This window comes from Camelus dromedarius, chromosome 9, assembly GCF_036321535.1.
Source record: "Camelus dromedarius isolate mCamDro1 chromosome 9, mCamDro1.pat, whole genome shotgun sequence".
Lineage (NCBI taxonomy): Eukaryota > Metazoa > Chordata > Mammalia > Artiodactyla > Camelidae > Camelus > Camelus dromedarius.
Genome location: NC_087444.1, coordinates 1224148 through 1251634, shown reverse-complemented (window position 1 = coordinate 1251634; position 27487 = coordinate 1224148). Strand labels below are relative to the sequence as shown.

At 46.6% G+C, this 27487-nt stretch overlaps 1 long non-coding RNA gene across 1 annotated transcript in view; it reads left to right on the top strand.

Moving 5' to 3' along the window:
* LOC105085499 (uncharacterized) overlaps nucleotides 1–27487 on the top strand; it is an 87076-nt gene that overhangs the window by 34385 nt on the left and 25204 nt on the right. Inside the window, exon 3 of the long non-coding RNA XR_010382154.1 lies at nucleotides 9165–9325. This is a non-coding gene — a long non-coding RNA (uncharacterized LOC105085499). The remainder of the gene's footprint in view (nucleotides 1–9164; nucleotides 9326–27487) is intronic.

Sequence of the window (27487 nt, the reverse complement as noted above, 5' to 3'; positions counted from 1 at the left end):
ACAAGGAACGTTGTAAGTAGGCGCAAACAAACGCCTTCACTATTTATCCTTGGTGTGCTGCCTGGGGCATTCCGTACAAGGGGACTTTGCTCTTTTGTTTGCCTGGCAATTGCTTAATCTAATCGGCTATGAGCCTCTGCCTTGGGATTAGCACTTGGAATCATTCAGTGCAAGTGAACACCCATTAGACTGAAAGTTGGTGCAAAACCAGAGCCATAATATTGGGTAAAACCCCCTCCATCGCCTTGACCTCTGGCGCCTTGCAGCCCAGGCTCTACTGTGAACGTAAGGTCAGTCACCTCTTCACTGGGCTGTGGCCAGGTGTGTTACCACAGAGTCCTGCATCAATGTCTTGCTTGGAAATCATACTAGTGAGGAGTCTTCTTTCCAAGTTTTCTTCAGAGTGGTCATTCCTAATATAGAAGAAGTGGTAAGAAGCAGAAAGGTGTTCCTGTGAAAACTCTGGCTTGGCTGATTGTTAAATACTGTGTTTTGTGCCATGCTGAGCACTCATGGCACATGCTGTCACGACATCCCTTTCATGAAAGTCCCAGAGACGACTAGGCTTCAGATCCAGGTGGAGTGGACACCTAGCCATCTGTCCCCGAGCCAGCAGCCTCCCTGATTCTCCTGCTTCTTTCAGTGGCATCACCGTTGTCCTAATTACTCAGGCCCAGGGATACCTTTTCCTGAAGATTCAACACCTTTACTATTCCTTCCAAATATGGCTGGGTCTCTTCTCTCCCACTGACATCGCCCTAGTACAGGCCTGCAACCCCACATGATCATATGCATCCCAACTCATATTTCTGCCACCACAGAAGGCAGCACAGTGCCTTCACATTTATTTACTTATGTGAGCTGGGTACTATGCTAAGTGTTTTCCATGCATCATTTTATTTGATGCAAACAACCAGGCTAAGAGGTAAATACTATTTTTATGCCAATTTTCAAGTACCTTGCTCATGGTCACATGGTGAGAGGAGCTGGGATTTGAATCTAGATATGGTAAACTGATAGCACTTATGGCCCAAATTCTTCACCCCTTCCTGTGTTCTTGCCCTATACCATGTAACTTTGCAGTTCCCCTATCAAGAGGTGGAATCCATTTCTCTGCCCCTTGAGGCTGAGCTTTGGCCAATGGGATGATAGCAGATGTCATACAAGCAGAAGCTTAAAGAAATGCTTGCATATGTTTGTTTGCACTCTGCTCTCTGCCACAGCCACGCAGAAAGGTGTCCAGGTTGGCCTGCTGGAGGTGAGAGACCCGTCGATCAGACCCAGGTCACCCCAGCTACCCCAGGCTTGATCATCGTAGATCAGAACACAACCAGCCAAGCCAGCGAAGCTGCCCAGCCGCCTGGGCTCCAGAATCCACTGCACAATAATTTCTGATCATATTCCCTTTAAAAAACAAACCTGCCGACCAGTTAATAAACCTACCCATTGTTTTGATAGCTCCATCAGATCAACAATCAATGGAATTGGAAACAGGAAATCAACAGAGAAAATCAACAAAATCCAAAGCTGGTTCTTTGAAAAGATAGTAAAGTCGATAAGCCTCCTGCTAGATTGACTAAGAAAAAAGAAGACACAAGTTGCTAATATTAAAAGTGAAAGAGGGGGCAAAATTATATATCCCGTGAGCATTACAAGGATATTAAAGGAATACTATGAACAAATCTATGCCCACAAATTTAATAGCCTAGATGAAATGGATCAACTTCTTAAAAGACATGATCTGCCAAAACTCGGATGAGAAGAAATAGACAATCTGAACTGGCATATATCAATTAAAGAAACTGAATCAATAACTGATAACTTTCCAAAACAGAAAGCACCAGGCCTGGATGGGTTCACTGGTGAATTCTTCCTGGCATTTAAGGAAGAAATTATACCAATGCTCTACAATCTTTTCCAGAAGATAGAAGCAGAGAAAATATTTCTACACTCATTCTATGATGCTAGTGTTACCCTAATACCAAAAGCAGACAAAGACATTATAAGAAAACTACAGACCAACATCAATCCTAAACACGGATGCAAAAATCCTCAGTGAAATAGTAACAAGTAGACTCCAACAATGTAAAAACAGAATTTATACCATGACCAAGTGAGATTTATCCAGGTATGCAAAGCTGGTTCAGCATTCAAAAATCAGTTAATGTAATCTGTCATATCAGTAGGCAAAATAAGAAAAGTCACGTGATTATATGAATAGATGCACAGAAAGCACGAGGCGAGATCCAGTGTCATTTAACGATAAAAAGTTTTGGAAAACTAGGACCAAAAGGAACTTCCTCAGCTGGATGATGACTACTTACCGAAACCTCCCCCTACAGCTAAAATTATACTTAGTGGTGGGAAACTTGAAACTTCCTGCGAAGATCAGGAACAAGGCAAATATGTCCTCCCTCGTCACTCCTTTTCAGCATGGTACTGAAAATCCTGTCTAATGCAATGAGACAAGGAAGGGAATAAAAAGTACACAGATTGGGAAGGAGGCAATAAAACTGTCCTTGTTCATGGAAGACATGATCATCTATGTAGAAATTCTGAAAGAAGTGACAAAAAACTCATGGAACTAATCAACACTTACAATAAGCTTGCAGGGTACAAGGTTAACACACTGAAGTCAATCACTTTCCTATATGCCAGCAATGAACAAATGAAATTTAAAAGCTACATTACAGTAGCCCCCCCCCAATGAAACGAGATACTCAGGTATGAATCTAACAAAATATGTACTAGATTATGAAGAAAGATATCAAAGAAGAACACAGAGTGGACGGCTATTCCATGTCATGGACAGGAAGACTCAGTATTGTCAAGATATCTTCTCAGCTTGACCTACAGATTCAATGCAATCCCAATAAACATTTTAGCAAGTTGTTTTGTGATTCTAAAGTTTATTTGGAGAGGCAAAAGACCTAGAATAGCCATCACAATGTTAAAGGAAAAGAGCAAAGTTGGGGAACTGATGCTACCCAACTTCAAGACTAACTATAAAGCTGCAGTAATCAAGACAGGATGGTACTGGTCAAAGAATAGACAAATAAATCACTGGAGCAGAGCAAAGAGCCCAAAATAGATCCACACAAATAGAGTCAACTGATTTTGGCAAAGGAGTTAAGGCAGTACAATTAAAAAAAAAAAAAAGTCTTTTCAACAAATAGTGCTGGAACAATTGCACATCCACATGCCCCCCCCCACCAAAAAGGGAATCTAGACACAGACCTTACCCCCTTCACAAAAATTTACTCAAAATAGATCATAGACATAAATGTAAAACCCCAAACTGTTAAACTCCTAGAAGATAACAGGAGAAAATCTAGATGACCTTGGATTTGGTGATGACTTTTTACAGAGAAGATCATTGTCCTCATGCATGAGGACAACTTACAAGCTAGAGCTCATTAAAATAAAAAAACTTCTGGTCTATGGAAGACAGTATCAAGAGTATAAGACAAGTCTTACACTGGGAAAGAATATTTGCAATTGACATTTCTAATAAAGGATTTTTATCCAAAATATGTAAAAGGCTCATAGAATTCAACAATAAGAAAACAAACAACCCAGTTTAAAAAAGGACCAAAGACCTTAACAGACACCTCACCAAAGAAAATATGCAGAATAGCAAATAAGTATATGAAAAGATGCACCTCATTATATGTCATTAGGGAAATGCAAATTAAAACAGCAAGATGTTGCCATTACATGCCTATGAGAATGGCCAAAATCCAGAACACTGATAACACCCAATGCTGGTGAGGATATGGAGCAGCAGGGGTTCTCATCCATTGCTGGTGAGAATGCAAAATGGTACAGCCACTTTAGAAGATAGTTTATGACAGTTTCTTACAAAACTAAGCATACTCTTACCATACGATCTAGCAAACACACTTGTTGGTATTTATCCAAAGGAGTTGAAAACATGTCCACACAAAAACCTGCTCGTGGCTATAGTGGCTTTGTTCATAATTACCAAAACTTGGAAGCAACCAAGATGTCTTTCAGTAGGTGAATGGACAAATAAATGTGGTATGTGCAGACAATGGAATATCATTCAGCATTAAAAAGAAATGAGTTACTGCTAAGTGACAGAAGCCAATCTGAAAAGGCTATATGCTGTGTGATTCCAACTATATGACATTCTGGAGAAGGCGAAACTTTGGAGACAATAGAAAGATTAGTGATTGCAAGGAGCTAGGGGCAGAAGGGATGAATAGGTGAAGCACAAAGAGGTTTCAGGGCAGTGAAACTGCTCTGTATATTGCTGTCGTGGTGGACGCATGTCATTACACATTTGTCAAAACCCACTGAACGTACACCACCAAGAGTGAACCCTAACGTAAACTGTGGACTTTGGGCGAGAGTCATGTGTTAACGTAGGTTTATCAGTTGCCATGATAAAGTGGTAGGCTTATCAGTTATAACCAATGTGCCGTTCCGGCGGGAGACCTTGACAGTGGGAGAAGCTGTAGGTGAGGGGGACAGGGAGTGTGTGGGGACTCTGTACTTGCTGCTCAAATCTGTGGACTTAAAAGTGCTCTAAAAATAAAGTCTTTGTAAAAGGGGGAAAATAAACCTAGTAACTAACAACAGCACAACAAAGGTAAAGTGCAGACCCTTCGCTTTGGCCTTAGCCTTGACGGAGTGGCCCGTTACCCTCAAACCCTTGCTCTCTCAGTGTCCCATCAGGCACTTCTGCTCTCGTCGAAGCAACCTACTCGGGATCTCCCGAGCACTCCTTGTTCTCTTCCCCACTGTCTTCCCACCTCACGGCGTCTTCTCCCCACCTCTCCAGCACTGAGTCTCACTCCGTCCTAACTCATCCTCTCTGGCAGTGATGTTCCCAGCCTCTGAACATCCCTGCGTCTGTGCCAGTTGTCTGGCTCTTAGCATTGGCTGCCCCGTGGTGGTGTGTGGTTTTTGTGCGTACGTGTTAGCACTCTGTGGTGCATTCTTTCTGGACAGGAACGTTTCCTTATGACTCGTGAAGTCTCCCTCAGGCTTATTTGTGTTTAATTCAATGATTAAGTCAAAACCGACATTAAAATCTCGGAGTGGTAAGTGGCCACAAACCTTCCACACTAGGAGATGCATCTCATAGTGCTTTGGTGTCACAGGGTCACTGGTGGAAGTGGCTCCAAAGCAGCATTCAGAGTCACCTCCTGATCTCCAAAGTGCTGATCCTCTGGGAGCTACGACGCCTACCGTGGTGGTGAAGCTGTCAGGCTCCTCAGTATGCGCGAAGGGGTGACTTTATTCTGGAAAACCTTGCACAGCTCATTACCAGAGGGGCCACTGCTCTCTCTGCTCACTCTGGGGAACGTGAAAACGAACCCATTTCCAGGGCCAGTGATCTGACAGCCTTTCCCTGGGGCAGCGCACTCTCAGCCCGACAACTCTCTTCTTCCCTCAGAGCCTGAAAGCAAGTGGTTCTCAGCTGGGTGTGATACAGGACTGTCAGAATCTGATGGTGATGGGAGAGGTGCAGAACTCCCCAGGTGACTCCATGCCTCCTCCCCAGCCCAGCCCCCAGCCACACCCACAGTGACTGAGAACCACACTCTGATAGGTAAATGCTTAGTGCAAGGGAACGTCTGTCCTCTCAGCCATGTGTAATCCACCAGGGAAATCAGATGCCTTTTCAGTGTACCTTATTATGCAGATATCTCAGGTAAAAGGTACTTTGCCTTTGCCCCAAATTATCTGAGCCATGATCTCAATCTGATCATTTTAACAGTTCCATCCTTAGAATATTCAATTCCACCTTGCTCTGTAGAGCAGTCTGTGTGTCCATAAAAATACACCATGTTTCTTTGTCCTTGTGAGTCTGAATAATTATATGAGATTTTGACAATGTGTGTGTCATGTGTATTTATGTGCACACAGGTACATACATGCATAACATACTAATTGAATTATTCTAAAAACAAATATTTTGCGGGCTACAGAAGCACATACTAAATATCTAAATCTACAAACTGCTGACAAACAGCACCTTTTCTAACAAAGAGAGCAGTTTAATAACAGTGTTAGAAAGCTGGCAATATGTTTGTTAAAATCTTTAATTAGGGACGGGCTTTCCCAGAAGCTTCTGAAGGCAAAAGGTGTAAATGGAGAAACTGTCCCAGCCTGTGTTCTCCGTGGTGGCTCTGTTCCGAGCACAGATGGGCTGGTGAGGAAACTGTGAATGGACAAATGATAACAGACTACTCTGTAATTCCAACATCAGCTCATTAGCAATCTGTCAGAGATTTTAATATGTATACTGGTGACAATGCAGAAATCACACGACAGTTCCATGATCATGCTTCTATCTAAATGAAAAGGCCATTGCAAACGGATTGGCATGATGGCGATGAATAACACTGCAACATCGCTGGAAGCTCAGGCGTTTGGATATTTGTGCTCTTGTTGGAAAATGATGATTTTGTGTGCTCTTAGGCCATCACAAGAAGCTGAGATAACAATGGTTTCATGATGGAAATCATTAATAAATAAACAGCCAGGCCAGCATGGTAGGAAGTGTGAGGGACATGAAGCCATATGGATTTCCAAAGAATGAACAGTGACATTTCTCGGTTCTGAAGAAGACTGTGTCAACAATTTAAAATTCTCTTGGATCACAAACCTGGTTTCCAAATGATTTTAAACTTGCTAGTTAGTGGTTCAAATAGTTGCCATTGAAAATGTATTTATTAAAAAGAAAAAAGAAAATTTTTCTTTAGGTTGCGTGTACACAACAAGCTGAATTTAATGGATAATCAAGGTCTGGTCTTTGAAGGGAGAAAGCGAGTGAACATGTAAGAATCACTTTTATATGCCAAGCACTTCACGTTTGTGACCTTACTTAACTTTCACGGCAACCCTGGCAAGTGAGTACACACGAGGTACTTCCCCCATTTTACAGGTGTAGCCATAACTGAGCCCCAGAGAGATTACGTGACTTTGTGAATACAGTACGGCTGGTAAGTGGCGAGGATTCTATTCCAGCTTAGCTCTGTACAGTTCTAATCTTTTTTTCCACTGCACTGCACTGCCTCTCAGGTTGTCTGCCGTGCACGGCAGGGAGTAGCCTTTTAGGATCCTTATTACTTACTATGGACAGGCATGAGGGCCCCAGAGATTTAGCTGGACTCCACTCAGATGAAGCTATCGAATTTGAAAGGCACAAATGGACATGGACAAAGTATATACTTTTCTGTTTCTTTGTAGGGGGGTTATCTGTGCTTCAGAATTGGGATATTGCTGCACGTGACACAGAGAGTTAAACTAATAATCTGTAAAATCAAATCGAAAATAGTTTTCAAAGAGTACTTATATTGTGTGATTCCATTTATATAAAGCTCAAAAACAGACCAAGCCAATTAAAACTATTAGAAATCAGGATGGTGGCTACATTTGGGTAAAACAGTGACCGCACGCGGGCACCAGGGGATGTCTGGCGTTGAGGTGTTCCTCTGTTTCTTGACCTGGATGCTGGTTATACCAGTGTGTTGTTAGCTCTGTAAAAATGCATCAGATTTATAAACTTGTGGTTTGAACACTGTCCTGAATGTATATCAGACTTCAATAACATTAAGCAAAAGAAAAAAAGGAAGACAGCTTTTTTTTCCTTACATGATTCAGATTGGATGCTTATTACATGATCGATTTGTATACTTTGTAGCCTTGTGTAAAGTTGTTCTTAGGTGAAGCTTATTTTGGAAATCTTCTCCTTCTGGAGCTTGGAGATTGTAAGCCAGGCGATCTGCACCTGCCTTTGTGTGAGTGCGTGTGTGTACTCCTCAAGCATCTCTCAGCCTGGAAATGGAGCCATACCTGTATTCTTTCTTACTCTCATCTCTCAAACTCTTGGAAAACCTGGGGTGGATACAGGATGCTAGTCCAGTGTGAACTTTATTCCAGGGGAGCATGGGGATACAGCTGTCTGAGTTGGTGTCCCCTCGTTGGCAGCAATCTCCTGTGCAAATGGCAGTGGCAGGCACCTTCCCCTGTCAAGAGCTAACTTCTCCAGCCAAGACATTGAACCCACTCTCACCTCGTGTTTCTCTCCGGCCCTCCCATTCTTCCTCGACTCTGCTCATTGCCAGGCTCCAGTGGAAGAGCCAAGGAGCTGCTCGAGGAAGGTTTAGGAATCCCATAGACACCCGCAGGGCTGATTCTGAGGGCTCCTGGACAGACCTGCTCTGTTCACTCGTGCCTCGAACACACTTTCTACCTTAGGGCATATACTTTCCTTTGTGACTCAGTCTTTTTTACCTACAAGATGACCACAAACCAGGTAGACTGCTGCAGTGCTGCACAGCAGAGCCTTTGACAAAATAACAAGCTCACTTGTAGAACTTAATTCCAAAGAAAGCATCAGACAAGTCTGCAAAGATGTATGTTTCTTGACATGTGGTTCGAGGACCACCAGCGTCAGCGTCCCCTGTGGTGCACGGTGAGCTGTGGGCCCTGAGTCTTACACTTTTCCTACTTTAGATGCGGGAACCATGCACTGTATATTTAGAATACCCCAGATGATTCTGGGTCACGTTTGAGTTTGAGGACCCTGGATGTACAACAGGGGTGTTGTTGCAATATTATTTAAAAGAGGAACAAATGGAGGGGAGCCTACACATTCACCAGAAGAGGATTAATTACGGTAAATTACAATAATACTCTGCAGCTTTGAATATGTGACACACATCCATATTTATTGACATGGCAAAGTGTTTGCAACATGTTGCTGAAAGACAAAAAGCAGGTTAGACTACAGTGTGTTATATTCTGACAATACTTTTGTTTCTAAATAGATGGTGGACAATGCCAGAATATCAATGATGCTTAGTGCTGGACGACATCCTTATTTTTCATTGCTTTCCTCTATATTTTCTAGTGTTTTTCAATGAGCATGCAAAACATATTATTTTAATAACTCAGTAAAGCTATTTAAAAAAACAAAAAAAGAAAGATATTTGATATTTAACTTCCTGGCAGGTACTTCACATGTACCATCTCAGTGAAATGTGTGACTGGTTAATTCAGAAGGTAGCAATGGCTGTCTGATCCTTTTTTTCCCCCTTAGTGGAGATACTGGGGATTGAATACAGGGCCTTAAGCATGTGCTCTGCCACTGACCTATATCCACCCCCCTGTCTGATTCTTTTAAGATGTGAAATACTGGAAGACACCTCTCTGCTGGTCCATAGATCAGCCAGTGTTGCTGCTGGAGTAGAAGCTTCTGACCACAACCTTGGCTGTAAGGCTGACGTTTTATATCACAGGGATTTTTACTCACTGGAACTAGCGCCTGTCGTGGAGGTTAAGAATGGTGAGTGGGATTGAGAAATGCACCCTCTGATTTTGGGGAGTGAATCTGGTACTTAGAGAAAGACTGTCTGACTCTTGCATGTAGAAGAAGATTTGCAGCAGTGGGAAAGGGAACTGGAGAAAAGGGTGGGTCACATCGAATTGCAGTTCTAGCCTGCTTTTTATGCTTTCTTTCTACCTCTTGCCCTGAAAGTGTTGTTGTTTTTTTCCTCCCTCTCTCTTCTTCTTCAGCTTTTTATAGTAATGAAAAAGAGCCAAAATGAGATCCACTGAAAATTCTGGTATTTTGCCTCTCAGACCACAATCTTGCGAGTGCATTTTTCTTAATCCAATTCTGTTTTAAATGTTGTCAGGATGTACCATAATTGGTTGTGGTAAATGACACTGGAACACATCGCTCCTCACTCTGGAAATGATATGAGCTCAGCATGCTCCTGATCACATGCATTTCTGCATTACAACCATTGCCGCAGAATGCCGCGATGGGATTCCTCCTCCTGACAGTGGTTCAGGGTTGATGCTGAAAGGGTTCTGTCAATCAAGCCTGAAAACCAGCTTAGCACCCTGACTTGGGTTAATAAAATGCAGCTGGCAGGATCTCAGCTCAGAGGCCGCTGTCCCCAGGTTCCGACATTATCAAGCCCCACTGCAAATGTCTCATTATAATTGATGCTCACTGATAATACACCTTTAAAAATGCAACGATTGCCTCCAGAAGGAGTCTTTGCCTTACACGCAGCCTGCTAGAAGACAGACACACAGCAAAGACAGACAGCTGAGGAGCAGGACAGGCTGCGTGTATTTCCACAAGTGCCCTGAAGACAGACTGGTGCGGATTCTGACTTTCTCAGGTGACTTGGAGTCAGGGAACTACACCAAGAATCAATATAGAAACAGGGCCTTGGCCCAGACTGCACGGTTGTGAAGGGGGCTCTGATGGCACTGTCACCAATAATGGGAAGATGAGAATTCCAAATGAAAAATTAATGTTACTAAGGAAAACAAGATGTCACAATGCCGAAGGCCCGTGACAACGGACACGCCAGCTGGAGGGGAAGACGGCCTCCCGGGTCGCTGAGGCCGGGCCTGGCTGTGCGGTCCCCGGCCCGCGCCTCTCGGTTCTCCTCAGGCCGGGACTGCCAGGCCGCTTATTCCAGTTCTCGAGTAGAAAACTCTTCTCTCCTGGCTCCTCGGACAGAGGCTCCGCACGAAAACGAGCCACAGGGAAAGGACATGAGGGAGGTCAGAGAGCTGGAGTGAAGCGTGAAGGTTTTCAGACGAATTCTGCTTCTGGGAAGGGGCCGCCGGCGGCCTCAGGGCGGCGAAGGGAACAGCCCGAGAGGCCGAGGCGGGGCAGGCGCCCCGGGAACGCCGGGCGCGCGGAGGGAGCCGCGTGTCCCGGCGGCGCCGCCGCTGCTGGGGACGCTTAAGGGGGCGCCCCGGCCCGGAGGCTGGGGGCCCGGGACGCGCGCACGAGGCAGCACCCGATTCTGTTTGGCCGGCGTCCGATTCCTTCCCAAATGCTCGTTGCCTGACTTTCCCTGGCCAGGTGAGCAGAATCGGCACGTGCAGATGCTTCATTGGGTGGTTTTATGCCGTTGGCTTGTGTTTCTTCCAGATGCGGTGGGCGCGGCGGTGCCTTCCGCGGCGCCCCCTGACGTGCGGGTGGGGGCGCGGGCCCCGCAGCCCCCGGGGCGAGGTGCGGCTGGCGAACGTGGAGGGCCTGCTCCGTGCCGCGTCCTGTACTGAGCGCTTTGTAAACCTCCTCCGGGCCCGACCCCCACACAACCCCGCGAAGTCGGCAGTTCTCATTTTAGTCCCAGGATACGGGGAACCTGCCCACGAGGGCGGGTGAGCAGCTTGCTCAGGGTCACCCCGCAGGTAAGTGGGTTCTAACCTGGTCTGCCTGTTGCTCCCCCACTGCTCTGCGCTGCACCTTCGGGGCTGGGGAGGCTCTGCCCTGGAGCCCCTCCTGCTGTGAGTTCTCAGTGCCCTGGGGTTGGTGGGAAAGGATGCTCTGTCCCTGTGCCTGGAACAGGCCCTGGCTTGCTCTGATCCAGAACGACTTTGAGACGTTGTTGACACTGAGGAGGAGACAGCCTGCTAAGGAAAGAACTCTGGCTTTAAGGTCAGAGAGATCTGGCTTTCCATTTTGGCTCTCCTACTTACGACCTGCGTGACCTAGGCCAGATGTGACTGCCCAGCACTATGTTTAACATAGAAAGAGCTAAAAAAACCCATCAGGGGTCTATAAGCCCTGGATTGTACTCAGTCTCCGTGCTTCTAGAAAAGTTACAGACCTCGGGGAGTGAGAAGTGGGAAAACAACGAGTACGTGTGGAGAAACACGAGCAGACTTGATAAAAAGTGAGCAGTAATGATTTGCTCATCTCTCCCAAACAGACTTCAGTGGGTCTCGGTCATCTTGTGATGAGCCCGGGTGCAGGCCTGGAATTCTTCAGGAGGGTCCAAGCAGTTCACTGGAGGTCACCCAGGATGGAACCTACTTGCCATCACAAGCCTAGCTATATAAAAAGGAACTGCACACTTAGAGGAGTAAAATGAGAAGGTGAAATGTGTGATGGAGAAAGAAAGGACCGGAACTGGGAAACCTGAACATTGCTTCTTCTCATTAGGCTTAAAAAATGTTTTTTTAATAATCCTATCCTGCGTTAATAGAAAGTGGGTCTCATGGTAGGTAGGACTGGAAGCTAACATTGGTGGCTAACTTACATAGATTATCACCTGGAAGCCCCGTAACAGCCCAGTACAGTGAGACTGAGTAGCCCCATAGCACAGCTGAGGGGGCTGAGGCTCAGAGAAGCTGAGTAACTTGCCTACTATCACACAGCAATTGAGCGGGATTTGGAACCTAGGACCATCTCGCACTGAATGCTGTCCTCTTTTCACACCACCAATCTGGAATCATTTAACCCTGAGTCCTAGGCCTGCTACAAATGACCCAGGCTCACCTCTGCCCCCCCAACTCCCCAGGCATCCCAGCAGCTGGGCCCACTGATCTCTCTGCCTGCGGTGGTGTAGAGAGCCATGTGGCCTCGAGGCAGGGTTCCCTGCAGAGTATTGCAGGGTATTTGATACTGGAAAATGGTCACTGAAAGTAAATTCATTTAAAATGGGTTTCCCAAATTCTATGGTAGTTAAAAAAAATAAGTTTGGACAGGACCTTATCTTGAAAATGAAACTAAAATTTATGAAAATAGATGTGTTCCAAGAATGAAGTCTGTGTAACAAATTACCCCAAAACTTACCAGTTGCAAACAGTTAAGCATTATGCTCACTAATTCTGTAGGTCAGGAATTTAGACAGGGCACAACACATGATTCAGATGGTTCCCCACCATCACTCTCATTGACTTCAAGAAAGCCTCTCTCAGCTAATTAAGTTTGTCACGTAGGAACTCAGATAATGATTATTTTAATAAGGAGTTTTCCCACCACTGCCACCCATGTCAGCTCTGCCTCCGTCCCTAAAAGCAGTGCCTCATCGCTCTGCACTGCACCTCTGTGTTATTCCCCCAGATGTAGTTCTGTCCTTTGCCTCCTGCTGCCCTCTGTGCTTCAGTGGCGGAATTCAGTCTAACTTCTCCTTAAATTGGGGGATACACAAAATCGGAAAAAGGTACAGAAATTTCCCACTTACTTCCTGCCCCCCCACAAGCATAGCCTCCCCCATTATCAGCATCACTCAGCAGCATGGTACATTTTTTGCCAAACATGAAATGACATTGACACATTATAATCACCCAAAGTCCATCTCTGTTTCTTTATAATAAATCTTCTTTTTCTTAAATCAGATCGAATACATCTTTCTCTCTTCCTTCCTTCCTTCTTTCAGTCCTTCTTTCCTCCCTTTTAATTTTTTTGCAACTAATCACTAACTAATACGAAGAGTTTCGGTTTTATCTCGGCAGGAAAGAGCCAGTGGAAGTGCATGAGGCAGAGGAGTAACATGGACTTGTGTTTCAGAAAGACCTCTGGCGGCAGGGGTCGGGGAAGCCTGCGGGAGGCTCCAGCGTTGGTCTGGGCAGCAGAGGGCCGAGAGCCCGAGCCCAGGCCGCAGCAGTGAGGACACATAGGGGGTGGGTCTAGGGGGTCCTCGGAGGTGGAGTTGACACGTTTTAGTATCTCGAGTTGTAGGGAGCCCAGGGCAGGAACAGTTAAGGAGAGTCCTCAGTTTCTAGCTCAGTGGGTTGAAAGAACTGCAAACCTGTTAACAGACAAAGTGAGGGCAGAACACACTTGGGAGAAAGAGGCTGAGCCCAGTTTTAGACATCTGGTGCCTTTGCAGAGCCTGGGGCGATATCCAGTGGGCCAGACACGTCATTCCTGGAGTCAACAGACGAGTTAGAATAAAGATGCACGTAGCTGGTATCCACCTGACACGGTTAGATTCCAGAAAGAGTTTAGTTTATCATGAGAAGAAAAAAAACAAGTGAGGCAACAGAAACATAGGGAACACTAATGCTGATGGGCCAGAGCGGGGCAGGAGCCAGCCTAGGAATCTGAGCGGGTGGTCAGAGGGGAGAGGGAGCCAGGAGACAGTCTTAGATGTTAAGCAAGGAGAGCTTCAGGCAGGAGGGAATGACCACCCAGGTTGTGCAGTGAGTTTAAGATGGAAGCTGAAGGTAGTTCATAGTCGTTGCTGTTTGAGATATTGTTGTCCTTAAAGAGAGCAGTTTCATCGAAAGGGAGATGGTGAAAATAAGGTGAGGTCACTTTGGCTGAGAAGTGACTGGTCACTAAAGAACCAGGCAGAGCAAGAGATGGCTGCCCCCTCTGCAAGTGTGGATGTGAAGGAGAGGAGACAGAAGCTTAAGGATGAAGACAAAGTACTGACTGTAAAACTAACCCTAATCCTGCCGCCCTCCCTGAACCCACACCCTTCGCCATGTGCATTTGCAGCTCCTTTTTAAGAAATGGAGTCTTTTCTTGCTCCTGGGCTGGCCTTTGACTTGCTTTTGCCAGAAAATGAGGCAGAAGTGATACTGTGGCCCATTCCAGAGGCCTGTGGACTTCTGCTCTCTCTGCCTTAAAATCCTGCCTGGCCATTGTGAGACCAAGCCTGTGCTGACCTGCTGGGTAAGTGACCCGTGGCCCAGTCACCTGCTTCCCCATAACCAATAACCTGCTAATGGCCAGGCATGTGAGTGAGATCACTTGTGACCAGCCTGCCCCGCCGACCCACCCCCTGACGGCACCCTCGGCAGGACGTGCAGCCAGTGTTTCAGGCCCAGCTCCAGCCAGCCGAGCCTGGCCCAGGTCAATAGAATCGCCCAGATGATCCATCAACTTGTGAGTAAGAAAAAACGCTTGTTACTTTAAGCCACTGTTTTAGGGTGCCTTGTTCACATCAGTAGGTCACTAACTGACTCAAGAGGTTATTGGAAGGTTCTCATTGTCTTGCTCCGGCACGGAGGAGCACTGAGCGTGTCTGCACGTTGTGGGAAAAAGACAGACTTGAGATTCGTGAAAGAGGGAGTGAGTGATGGGGGAAGGGGATGTGACCAAAAGCTCAGGTGGAAGGCTGGCCTGGGAGCAGGCGGAGTGCCTCCTTTGCTTTCGAGAGAAGAAGAAGTGGGGATGGAGGGGGCTGTCCTGCCCCCAGACTCAGTGCATCTCCGGGCCTTCAGCCCTGAACGTGAGCTGGGGGTAGCTCTCCAGCTGCATCTCTGGACATGCTCACATTTAACATCCAACCAAAAATGAGCACCCCCACCCGTGCATTTCCACATCTGTCAAAGCTAAAAGGGGCATCTGAGACAGATTTCCTTTTGTTTTCCCTGGCGTGTCAAATGCCGCAGTGACAGCAAAGGAATAATCTGCAGTGTGTGTATAATGAGGTCTGAAATTTCCGTCTCCACACATTGATCATGAATCTTATTTCACTAGATAAACTGACAGCAGAGTCTCAGGTACTTAAACAAAATTTTGAGAAAAAAAAATCAACACAGCCACCCACAGCTATGGGCTCCTCCTGCTATGACTTCTGTGGTTAAGTCACTCTGTCTCTGTGCACTTGTTTCCAGCTTTGTCTGGATTCCTCAGGGGCCCTATCATTCCCGAATCCTAGACGTGGGCTCCTCTGTCCTGAAAACTGACTTAGTGGAAAGACAGCTGGTTTGAGTTCTAGTCTTGATTCTGCTAAGTCACTTAATCGCAGCTTTCTCATCTGAAAAATGTATCTCTCCACCAAATCCTGGCTGAGTACCTACCAGGCGCAGGCACTGTTTCCGTCCTTGGGACAGCGAGCGAGAAACAGACTCCTGCCCTCAGAGAGCTGCACTCTGGAGAAGTCAGACAATGGAAACACATGCTCTAAACAGGATAATTGCATCATATGATAGATGGTGAATGTATTATGGAAAAAATTAAAACTCAAGTTGGCGTGGGGGCAGTTTGCGGGTCAGGAGAAACCCCTGAGGAGGTGAAGGAGTTACCAGGAGGGTATCTGGACAAAGAATGCTCCCGGCAAAGCCCCTAAGAGTATTTCCTCAGTCTTTCTTTACCTCCACACTCCATTTCTGTTTGCTGGCCTTGGAGAAGGTTTACGATGCAGACAAGGCCAGTCTTCCGTACCATTCCCTGTACTTCTTTGAACAGCCAGCAAATGGCCAGCTGTTCCCTTTGAGTGAGCCCTGTGGGCATGAGGTCCCTTGCATTTAATCTCAGGGACCTCTGCGTGGGATTTGCCCACCATCCAAGAAGCTAGATCTGTATCATGCCGAACACCACCTGGCTGTTTCCTTCCTGCTCTGCAGAGGGCAGTTGAAACTGGCAAATGTATTTTTGAGACAGACACAGCTCTTGATAAGGTAAATACTGTTTAAGAATACCTCTTATGTCAGGGGCTGTGCACTCATTTCCCCTCATCCTTCCAACACTCCCGCCTCCTCTGAGATTAGCATTTTCCCACTTTACGGATAAGGAGTCAGAGATCAGAGAGTTTAGGAAACTTACCTGTGGTCACATCACTAGTAAGTTCCAGAACCAGCATCTGATCCCCCAGTGCACCTTGTTTCCACGACACCACACTTCGTTTCTCCCTGAGTGCCCTTCAGTCTCGTTGAAAAACCTGATGTGCGTGTGAGGCCACGCGAGAGCCGTTTGAAGGCCTGTGGCGTGGCGGTGAAGAGCTTGCGCTCTGCAGTCAGACGGCCTGAGGTCCAACTCCAGCTCTGCCACGTCGTGACTGTGTGATCCTGGGCAAAGTGAATTAACTTTTCTGAGCTTCCATTTCCTTATTTGTAAAATACGTATGAGTACCCATCTCACAGAGTTTGGGGAGGATTCAGTGGAAGAATCCGTATGAAGTCCTTGACACAGTGTCTCTTACAGAACCACTGCTGCACATTAACACTTAGTCCCATACGTTGTTGATGAAGTTTTTAAAGCGTATATACTTCCACTTTAAGATCTCTCTGGAGGGCTCAGAAGGAGGCAAGAGGACCTGGCCACAGAGTGCCTCCGAGATGGGAACTGGGGAACTGGGACGAAAAGTCTCACTTGTCACTTTGTTATTTGTACACTCTATATATGTTCCTATGTTGGGCCGTATGATATTACCTGTTCAAGTAAACAGTTAGGTAAGTTTAAGTGCTACTATTGTCATTGCAAGGAATTTGGAGTAAAGAATCCATCAGCGGAGTAGACCGATCGGGAGGAGGTTTCTCTGGGGAGGTGAACTGAGCAGGGCTCCGACGTGGGCACAGAATTTTGACGACAATAAAGAACTGGGGGACGTTTCAAGTGAAAGTTCCTTGCAAAGCGTAACACAGAGGAGGGACGAGTAGCCAGTGAACGCAGTCCCTTCCCTGATGATTGTGTGGTGTTGCGGTGACAACTAATCTAGGTGCTAGAGAGCGATTTTCAAATGCCTAGGGTGGACGAGAGAGTATTTAAGTAAAAATTGCCAAAACACCGCCTCAAACACAAAACTTGAGAAAGATCGCTGAGCCCTGCTGCCAGAATTATTCTGGTTCATCAATCCAAATTGAGCTGGAGGAGCCTTTGACCTCCTCTCTGCCTGCAGGTCAGCTGGCTGCAGTCCTGAGGGCCTCACTCATCGAGGGGGGTAATCCCCAGGACAGCAGGATCGCTTCATCGCTTGGATGTAGGAGCGAGAAACCCATCAGGCAACTGAACAGTAACAATGACACTCCATTAAACACACTGAGAGATGAGCAGACGAGGAGTTTGGACAAGAAGAAGCCAGGAGCACTTGCTGACAGCACCCACGGAGACGCTGACCACTGTGAGCTCTGCCCATTGAACTGCAGTAAAAACCGCCCCCTCCCTGGAGACGCTTAGACGCGGGCACCGTGTCGGTTTAGACAGCAGTCTCCGCACGGGCCTAACAGGGTGAAAAGAATGTGGGGTCGGATGCACCTGGGTTTGCCCTGTTACCCTGGCACTTTCTTGTCGTGTGCTTTGGCAACATATTTAAATGTCTCTGAGCCTCCGTTTTCTTGTCTGCAAAATGGAGCTAATACCTACTCTGGGGCTTTTAAGAGGATCAAATGCAACAATGTCTGAAAGGCACAAGCTAGGTAGTCTTTACAGGAACAAAAGCAAGATGTGGGGCCAGAAAAGGAACCAGTACAATGAAAGCTGTTCTCAAAACCATCTTTTGTCACAGGCGCTCAGCCTCGGTAGGTGTGCTTATTTCTTTAGCTCAGATACCAGGGGGAAGAGGGAGAGAGAACTGGGCAGAAGCAGGAAGCCAGATTCCAGCTCTTGCCCAAGAAAATTCACTCTAATTTTCAGACGATGTTGCTCTCCTTCCTCAAACGCTGGGGCCACGTGGCATGACGCCAAAGAAGTCAGCAGCCTGGCAGATATTTTAAACTGACTCAGCCGAACGACAGGCCATTTGTGCCATATGCCACTGACACGCTAATCTAGGCAAGGACGCTAGGCACCCAGGGACGTCCATGCTGAAATGGCATTTAGGCAGGGCGCACCAGCTCCTGCGGCTGAAGTTCATCCATGCAAACAGTGAGGGCGGCCAGGAGAGAGAAGAGAAAGGGGGAGTGAAAGGGAGAGACAGCGTTTAATCCTTGAAAGATTGTCTGAGCTGCAGACACTTCGTTAGGCTTCTCAGAGCGCTACAGATTCAACAAAACCTCAAAACTGGACAAATGAGTGTCTGCTGTGTTTGCACCCATTCTGCCACATGGCCACCTACCCCTTGACCCTACTATCCACTGGCAAGCACTGGGCGATGCTCCAGTCCACCAGAGTGACCTTTGTCCCTGCAGTTTCACTGTAAAAGGCAAGTGGCTGCCGAGCGCTCCAGCAGATGGCCCAGCGTCAGACTTTCCAGGGTCCAATTTGGTGGGACACTCTGGGCCTTTGGTCTCCCTGTCCCCTTTGCCCAGCCCTGCTTCTTGGTTATTGTGAGCAGTAATGAGCTTCTCCGCCCCAGCATGAGGACAGGCTCACAGCCAGCACATGAAAAAGGCTGAGCTCGTGTCAGGCGACGACTCTGTTTCATGGGCAGATCACACATCTCTTTTCTTCCTTCCTCTGTGATGCAGCTGCACTAATGATTTTGCTTTAAGGAGGAATAAGGCAGCACTGTGGCTTTGCAGGGGATAAAGTCCCACAGCAAGATAACTGCCACAGACGCCACGAAAGGGGCTCAGAATGAAGCGCCCGCCCACTCTTGCCGTTGGACCAAATGACTTCCCAGGAGCAGAAGGACCATTCTGACCTCGGAGAGCTTAGTAAACAAGCAGGATCACTCCCTTCATTATTTCCTTCCAGGCAAGTGAATCTTTAAAAAAAAAAAAAGTCAGTTCTTCCTGTTAATATTCGTTGTTTTTCTTAATCAGAAGAACCAGAAAGATTATAAAAATGAGATTAGGCCCCCCAAGGACGTGGGTGCTCCCTGGTGTTCTCCACGGCAAGCAATTCAGAACCGTTCCTGCGGAGCGTGGGGTCTGGAGCAGCCCTTGGTGCAGATCCAGGGCGCCGTCCCTCGCTCGCTAGTGACCACGGGCAGCTTACTCAGTACTGCCCCCCAAGTACCTATTGCTTCATCTAAGCTTGCATAGAGGGGCCCATCTTCCAGGGTTGTTATGAGAATGAAAGAAGATCTGTGTGTAGCAAGGAACACACTCTGTGGCAGGTGGCCAGGGTATCTGTTAAAATGACAGGCCTGATCTTGGGAACTACATCTAAGTTATGTTTTTCAATGGAGAGACATTATTTCTATGAATTCTTAGCAAAGACTGAATAGATGTTTTAATCACAGAATCATAGGCTTCTTCTGAGCCGTCACCACTAGACCTGCTGGGCTGTGTTATGCCTTATAGAAGATTTGTCAGAAGCAGGAGAGTTGGCTTTTTGCTCAGGAGTAGCTTAAAGTCAGCCCCGGGGAACAGTAACCTCACTCTCGATTAAGACCCAGTGTTGGGCAGCCCCACACCTCTGCTCTGCGCACCCAGAAAACCCATCTTAAACGAGATCCAAACACTCTATTGCTTGTCTCTTAACTGATCTCCCTGCACCCATCCTTGACCCCCTACAGCCAATTCACGGAGCACCAAGAAGCCTGATACGACGTAAGGTGCATCACAACATCTCACAATTTGCCAGCGGCTGCCTGTCTCACACAGAATGAAACCCAAGGTCCTCCTGCTAAAGCCCTTCATGACCTGGGCTGCACGCCCTCCTTTGCTCCCCCGCCCTCCCCCTGCCATACTAACCTCAAACCCACCAAGCGAGCTTCGCTGGCGACCTCTGGACTTGCTGCTGCTTCTCCCTGGAACACTCTCCCCCGTGCGCCCATATGGCTTGCTCCTTGCCTTCATTAGGCTTCTGCTCAAATGTCACTTCATCAGAGAAAGCATCCGTGAACACTCTCTTCCGTCACCCCCCCGCTAGTCTCTGTCTCCTTACTCTGCTTTATTTTCCTTTACAGAGCTTTCAAGACTTCAGGTGGGGAGGGAATGTAACGAGCCCCGTCCCCACCACTCCAGCTGGTCTCAAGGCCGTGATTGCCACTTATCATCTTCGTCTTCCACCGCTCCCTCTACGTCTTCCTCTCTCTCTGCCAGCACCTCGGCTGGTCTGGGCTTCGCTCTAGTCCTGGTGCCCGAGGCCCTCGTCCCCAGGGGCGGACTGAGGGAGCTGCACTTCCCTTTACAGTTCTCCTCGGGCATGGAGGTCTCGCCAGGAGGTGACCCCTGAAGCCTGGATTCATGGACATGCTCCCTTCTGCTCTGCTCCCTCCATCGTGCATGAGAAACTCCAGTTCCTCATAGTAAGCAGAGTCAATTGCTCTTAATAAAAAATTGCACAACTGGGTCACCAAGAATGATGGTGAAAGGAACCAATCCAATTTCCACCCACCGATTTCTGGACCCACCGCTCTCGCTATTAGCCAGTCGCACTGTTGCTCCTGTGTGTTCACCGCTTGCTGGAGGGCACGTCCAGCCCTGGAGGGTGTTATGGCCAAACTAGCGCCCTGACTGAGACTTCCATAGGCCGCTGCGTTATTCTGCCAGGCTGGCCACCTCTGGGTGATGAAGTTGTCAGGTCAATCAGTCTCCTTGCCATATGCCCATTGTCACACTTCTTAGAGTAAAATGGATCCCTTACCCCTAGGCAGTGTTGTGTGGGATCCCAGAGCAGTAAAGAAGGCAATCTAAACCCTCAGATTTGGTGCAGGCAACAGCGCTGAAGGCAAAGAAGGCAAGGCCATATCCCAAGGAGGAGCCAGTTCCTGCAGGTATCCTGTTGGGTTATCAGAGGTGCTCAGGCCAGAGAGCGTAATAGATTCGTGGTCCGGCTAAGACAAGACCCCTGTCTGGTTATTCCTTGGGCACAGCTGGCTGCTGCAGCAAACGCTGGAATAAAAACTGGGCTGAGGATATGAGATGAAGCCTAAGAGGAGGCTGACATGTCCCCGAAGCCTGGGGAAGCAGCATGACTGTAAGAACATGTTAAGTTATGTGTTTCAGATCATTAGATAATAGGATATTAAGAAATACATGCTAACTGTACGGTGCTGCCAACAAAAGCGAAAGTTGCTAGCAGAGGAAGAGATCAATGTGGCTTCACATTGATGGAAGAAGAGTTCGAGCTTTGAGGCATGGCTCCCCAGCAGGGAGGCTGAGAGTTCTGGGTGGAGGGGCCCCGTGTGAAGAGGGGTGATCTGAGAATTCCCTGGAGGGGAGCTGGAGCCAAGGACAGGGAAGAGCCCCCAAGAAAGCTGAGAGTATGGGGGTGCTCCAGGCTCAGACAGACTCCCTGCCCTGCTGTCTCCTACAAGACAGACTGCCACCTTTGCCGTGATGCAGTGCAGCATATGGCTACATAGATGTGCTTTGGAGCGAGAGACCTGCTCTGAATCCTAGCTCTACTGCTTAGGCAAGTTGCTTGACCCCCCTCAGTCTTCAGTTTCCTCGTCTGTCAAAAAGAAGTAATAACGGTACCTAATTCGCAGAGTTATGATGAGGATTAAAGTAGCTGATCTGCAAAACACTTAAAATGACGCCTGAGTCCTGACAAGCCCTGATGAATGACCGTCATCGTCGTCACTGTGAGGGAGAGTGCAGGTGGTGGCTTTGACAGCCAAAATAGTGAGAATAGGAGTATTAAAAAGCAGATGACCCATATTTCTACGCAGAAAAGTTCAGTCATGTCTTCTTCAGAAAGTGCTCGAGATGTCAGACGCATCTCAGAGATATGCACTCAGCAGAAATTCCTTTCAGCCTAGAGCAAGGAAAACTAATGAAGCACTAGTGGCCATGTTGACACTATCAGAAAACGTGGTGGCGAAAACCCCTGTTGGTTGCTCGTCTCCTTTTGGCGTCTACAGCACATATGGGTAGCCTGGGCCTTTCTCATTTCTCCAGTGAGTGGCTGGATTAGCCAGGCAAACGCAGTCTGCCTCCATGCCAGATCAGAGGCAGAGTATCTCCATGCAGAGAGGGCTGCAGCTGTCGCTGACGGCCCCCGAGCATCCTGGGAGGAGAAGGGTTTGACGCAGCCAAGTTCTGGTGCGGGAAGCGCCTCTTCCTACCGGGGCTGCCTGCCCGGCTTCCTTCCCGCTGCTCCTGCTTTGTGCAGACGAAGCAGTCAGCACACTGGGGATTCCCGGCCTGGGCGAAGGTGAGAGACTAGCAAAGCATTTGGACTTTGGTTTGACAAGTTATCCAAAATATCACGGCAAGCTTCCTTTTTGGTCTTCTGCTTTCAAGGTGCACTCTCTCTAATGCTGAAGTTCTTTGTGAATCTGCCTTGGCAATTACCATGAAGACATCCATGACCTTTGGCAATCATTAGCTCCTTAATCATCATCTGCCTTCCCTTTATTCTTCAACAGATCCTGACCCACTTCATTTTTGTGTTATAAAAACCTTCCATTATTTTCTAAGTTCACAAAGGCCCTTCTTTTAATTTTTCTTGTATTAGGAAAGTAATACTTGCTTATTAGAAAAAAATCAAATTAGAATGGTACAAAGTGAAAAATAAAAGTTCCCCTCCCCACTCTACCAAGATCCACCCTCGTCCCACTCCCTGGAAGTTCCTGTCCGCAGCGGCACGCTGTGTGTGCTTCTAGACCTTCCCGTTTTTGCAAAGAGGGTTGTACCCCCACCACACATACAAATCTGTGCTCTCGTGCAACTTACTTTTTTAAACTGAACAATATTGAGAAGATCTTTTCATGTGTCCACAGAGATTTACTTCATTCTTTTTAATGAGTGCAGCATGTTTGATTGCGTGCTTTTGCCATAAATTATCTGACCGATATTGATGGATACCCTATTAATGGACACATGTTTCCAGTTTCTCCCTCTTACAAACCATGACGGTATGAACACCGTTATACACATATCGCTGTATGCTTGTGAAAGTGCCTCTCTAGGGAGAACTCCAAAAAGGTGATTGCGCTGACCCTGATGGTGTGTGCACTTAACATTGGGACAGATGCTGCTAAATATCTCTTTTAAAAATTGAAACCAGTTACACTCCCGTCGGTATATGGGCGTGCCTACCATCCCACTCCCTCCGAAGGGCCCTGGTCTCTTGAGGAAGTAGGCTGAGCTTGGAAATCAGGCAGACTTCTTTCTGAATTTGATTCTACCATTCATGAGCTGTGTGACCCTTTGGGGCCTCAGTTTTATCACCTATAAAAAGGAAGAAAGCAATGTCTTTTGGGTAGGTTTGCTGTGATGATTAAGTGAAACAGCGCAGGTGAAGAACCTGGCACCACGCCTGCCAGGCAGCCGCCACTCCGCACGGGCCGCTCCCTGATCTGTGGTTGCATAACGCGCCGTTCCTGCTACACCTGCTCCCCGCTGCTCTGTCCCCTCTTCCGGGAGCACCCCTTTCTGCTGCTCACGGCGAAACCTCCCACAGGGAGTGCAAAAGAGACACGTGTGCTGGGGTGTGAGAATCACCTTTTTCTTGTTGCATCCGTGACTTTCCGAGAGTGTTGTCAGAGAGGTGACGACACTTCTCTGGGGCTGCTTTTCCAGGAAACTGGGTATCTAGTTACTTGGTTCCAGAACTGGTAAGTTAACTACCAGATTGCTTTTGAATCATTTTTGTGCAAATTCACCAACTCTAAAACGTTACAGAGAATTGAATAATGAAGTGACTCTTTGGGTGAGAAGATGACTGAAGTTCCTTCTGCAGAAGGTTTCTTTTTTTTTTTAATTTAATTTTATTGAGTTATAGTCAGTTTACAATATTGTGTCAATTTCCAGTGTAGAGCACAATTTTTCAGTTATACATGAACATACATATATTCATTGTCGCATTCTTTTTCACCGTGAGCTACCACAAGATCTTGTATATATTTTCCTGTGCTGTACAGTATAATCTTGTTTATCTGTTCTACTTATGCCTGTCAGTATCTACAAATATCGAACTCCCAGTCTGTCCCTTCCCACCTCCCCACCCTGGCAACCACAAGTTTGTATTCTATGTCTATGAGTCTGTTTCTGTTTTTTATTTATGTTCATTTGTCTTTTTCTTTTCTTTTCTTTTCTTTTCTTTTCTTTTCTTTTTAGGTTCCACGTATGAGCGATCTCATATGGTATTTTTCTTTCTCTTTCTGGCTTACTTCACTTAGAATGACGTTCTCCAGGAGCATCCATGTTGCTGCAAATGCCATCATGTTGTCATTTTTATGGCTGAATAGTATTCCATTGTATAAATATACCACATCTTCTTTATCAAGTCATGCAGAAGAAGGTTTCTGAAGAATTTCTCATTCTGTACAACCCCCACCTCCCCCACTGCTTGGCCCCAATACCGATGATCTCATACAAAAAATACTGAGAAATAACTGGCAGCTTCTATTCAACCTCAATCTATTTAAGCTCAAGTAGTAGCAATTCAATTTTGGGGTGATGCTCATGGCAGCATTATCGTATGCACATTCCCTATATCACTGCACAGTTTCTTCTGATTTCTAAGAGCTCCAGGCCTCAACCATTGAGACTAGGGGATTCTAACTTAGCTGGTTCACTAGCCTGCAGCTCAGCCCCACACTGATGATTTGATTTTATTATTAAGATCTGGAAGAACTCAAGAAAAGACCAGCCCAACAATGTCCTTTAACTTGAAAGGGTTGTGCCCAGTGAAGAGGCAAGGAAAGCAGACCCATTCAGAGACACTCGCCTCTTCATGAGGATGTTCACTCTCCACGGATCTTCCCCAGTTTCTGGAGAGAAATTCAGCTCAGAAAGCTCTGAGGGCTTCATGCTGTAGGAGATGCTTACACCTGCACCGTTCAAATGGAGGTTTTAGCTTTAGCATGAAAAGCCAATATCAGATCATTTGAATTTATTTTCCACTTCAGTTTGCCCATCTGCTCCAGGAAGTCTGATTGAAATACATTTTATCCAGAAGCCTTCCACAGGCGCCAAGTAACCTAGCAACTCCAACTTTCCTTTAGTCTGTTGCTTCCCACATAAAGAATGTTCACAACTTGGGGAGGATGTGTTTGTAGCCTTCAAAGTTTACGAAGCAAGAATTAAATATTGAAGCTGCCATTCTCACTCTGCATGAATGTAGAATCTATTTAAATTACACTGAGTCTTGGGGGCTGTATTTCTAAAGAGAAAATTTTAATTAAGCTGCATGACCATAAACATGAATGAAATAGTTCTGTTTAATTTGCAGTACCCAATCCAAGTGCAGCGTTGCTCAGCTCTAATTTAGGATCTTTAACAAAATCTAAATTGGTGCTCTGCCTTCAGTGCCTACTTTGGAGTATCCAGATGATTTCGTTTTTCTGGACATTGGCAAATATCTCCCTCAGCTCCATCATGGGGATATGGGCTCAGACCTCTGGGTCAGGATGGTGGGTTGAGCACGTGCAGAAGCATCACTCTTCTCCAAACACATAGGAATGAAAATATAATAGTTATATATATATATGTGTGTGTGTGTGTGTGTATATACTCCAACTCATTCTACACTTCCCCCTTTTCTCTGGAAGATTTTCCTAGCTTAGTACTCACCACAGCAGGTCACCAGTGGTTCTCAACTGGGGCAGTTTTGGCCCCAGGAGACATTTGGAAACATCTGGAGGCATTTTTAGTTGTTACAACAGGGGGCAGGTGCTACTGACTTCCAGAAGGTAGGGGCCAGGGATGCTGCTAAACCACCTTCAAAGCGTGGGACAAAGGATTATCTGGCCCCCAAATATCGACAGTGCCAAGGGTGAAAACTCTGAGGTACACAGTGCAGCTTTAATGATATATGCGATTCTTTTCATAAGCCTTTCCTAAGTAATTTATAGGGTATCACTTACATAACCAACTGCAACCATTTGCCCACTTTGAGTCAGCCTCCCCCACGCCTGCAGAATAAAGTTCGGGCTCTGGCGTGATGTTCAGGACTCTTCCATATGTGTTCTGCCCTCACCAGCTCACCTTGCTTCACTTACTGCTGTGTGCGTTACCCTGCACTATGTCCAGCTTCCCACAGCACCCTAACCCTAACCTGCCGCACACTTTCTGATTCTTGTGTGGACTCTTCTCTGTTTAGGATGCCCTCTCTTCTTATTCGCCAGCAAATTTTGACTTATTCTTAAAGAGCCAGCTCAAATAAATCTTTCTCTGACGCCCTCTCCTCTTGTAGTGCACACTGGTCTCTCAAACAGGCTGTTCCTGTTTTTTTTTTTATAGTATGTATGTATCTATGTATTTATTTACTTATTAAAAAAATTTTTGGAGGGGGAGGTAATTAGGTTTATTTATTTAATGGAGGCCCTGGGAATTGAACCCAGGACCTTGTGCACGCTAGGAATATGGTCTACCACTACACCCTCCCCCTTAGTATTTATTTATTCACTTCTTTTACTGCATTGTGAGTTTTAAGTTATTTTATATTAATTTGAATTGACAGCAATTAGCTCTGGGTCTGGCACATGGTAGATGCTCAAAAGCTCTCTCTCAAGTGTATCGGTGTAGATGCTTGTCTGTGCACACACACAAACACACGCCCTCTCCCCCAGCACATACACACATCTGACAGAGGCTGGCGAAGAGGGATTTCATCGCTGTTTCTACGCAAGAGACATCTCCCAGACACCTACGTGGTGGTTATATGGTGGGAATTTAAACCAAAATTCAAAGGACCAAAATGAAGAAACATCTATGTAGACATAGGTGTTCAAATGCCGGACTAAGATCGCCGATGCAGCACAGCCCCTCTCCAGCCGAAGGAGGCCTAGTACAGCACTCCGGAGTTGCACGTGGGATACACTTCATCAAAAGTACAGCAGACGTTGCGCGTTTTCTCCCAGAACGTGATTAAGACCGACAGATCATCCTTGAATCTGCTTTCCAACTGAGTTTAAAATACTAAGCACAGGTTCTGCCTGCACACTCGTGAAAATAATGCTTGGATGAATCTGTTAAAGTCCAAATTCTATGTCCATTGGTCATTTGGCTTAAGTTTACTTAAACACATCCAGTGTTTGTCAAAGCACTGGGTGAACAGCCACATGTGAACATTGACTCACAAACTAGGGAATTGTGGGGCAAGAGGGCCTTGGTCTGATTTTTCTCATCCATAAAATGAAGATAATAATTCATACTTTTTGGCACCTCAGGAAGTCATAGGAACAAATGGATCATATGCAGAACCCAGTTCTGCTTGAGTCCAGAGTTAATC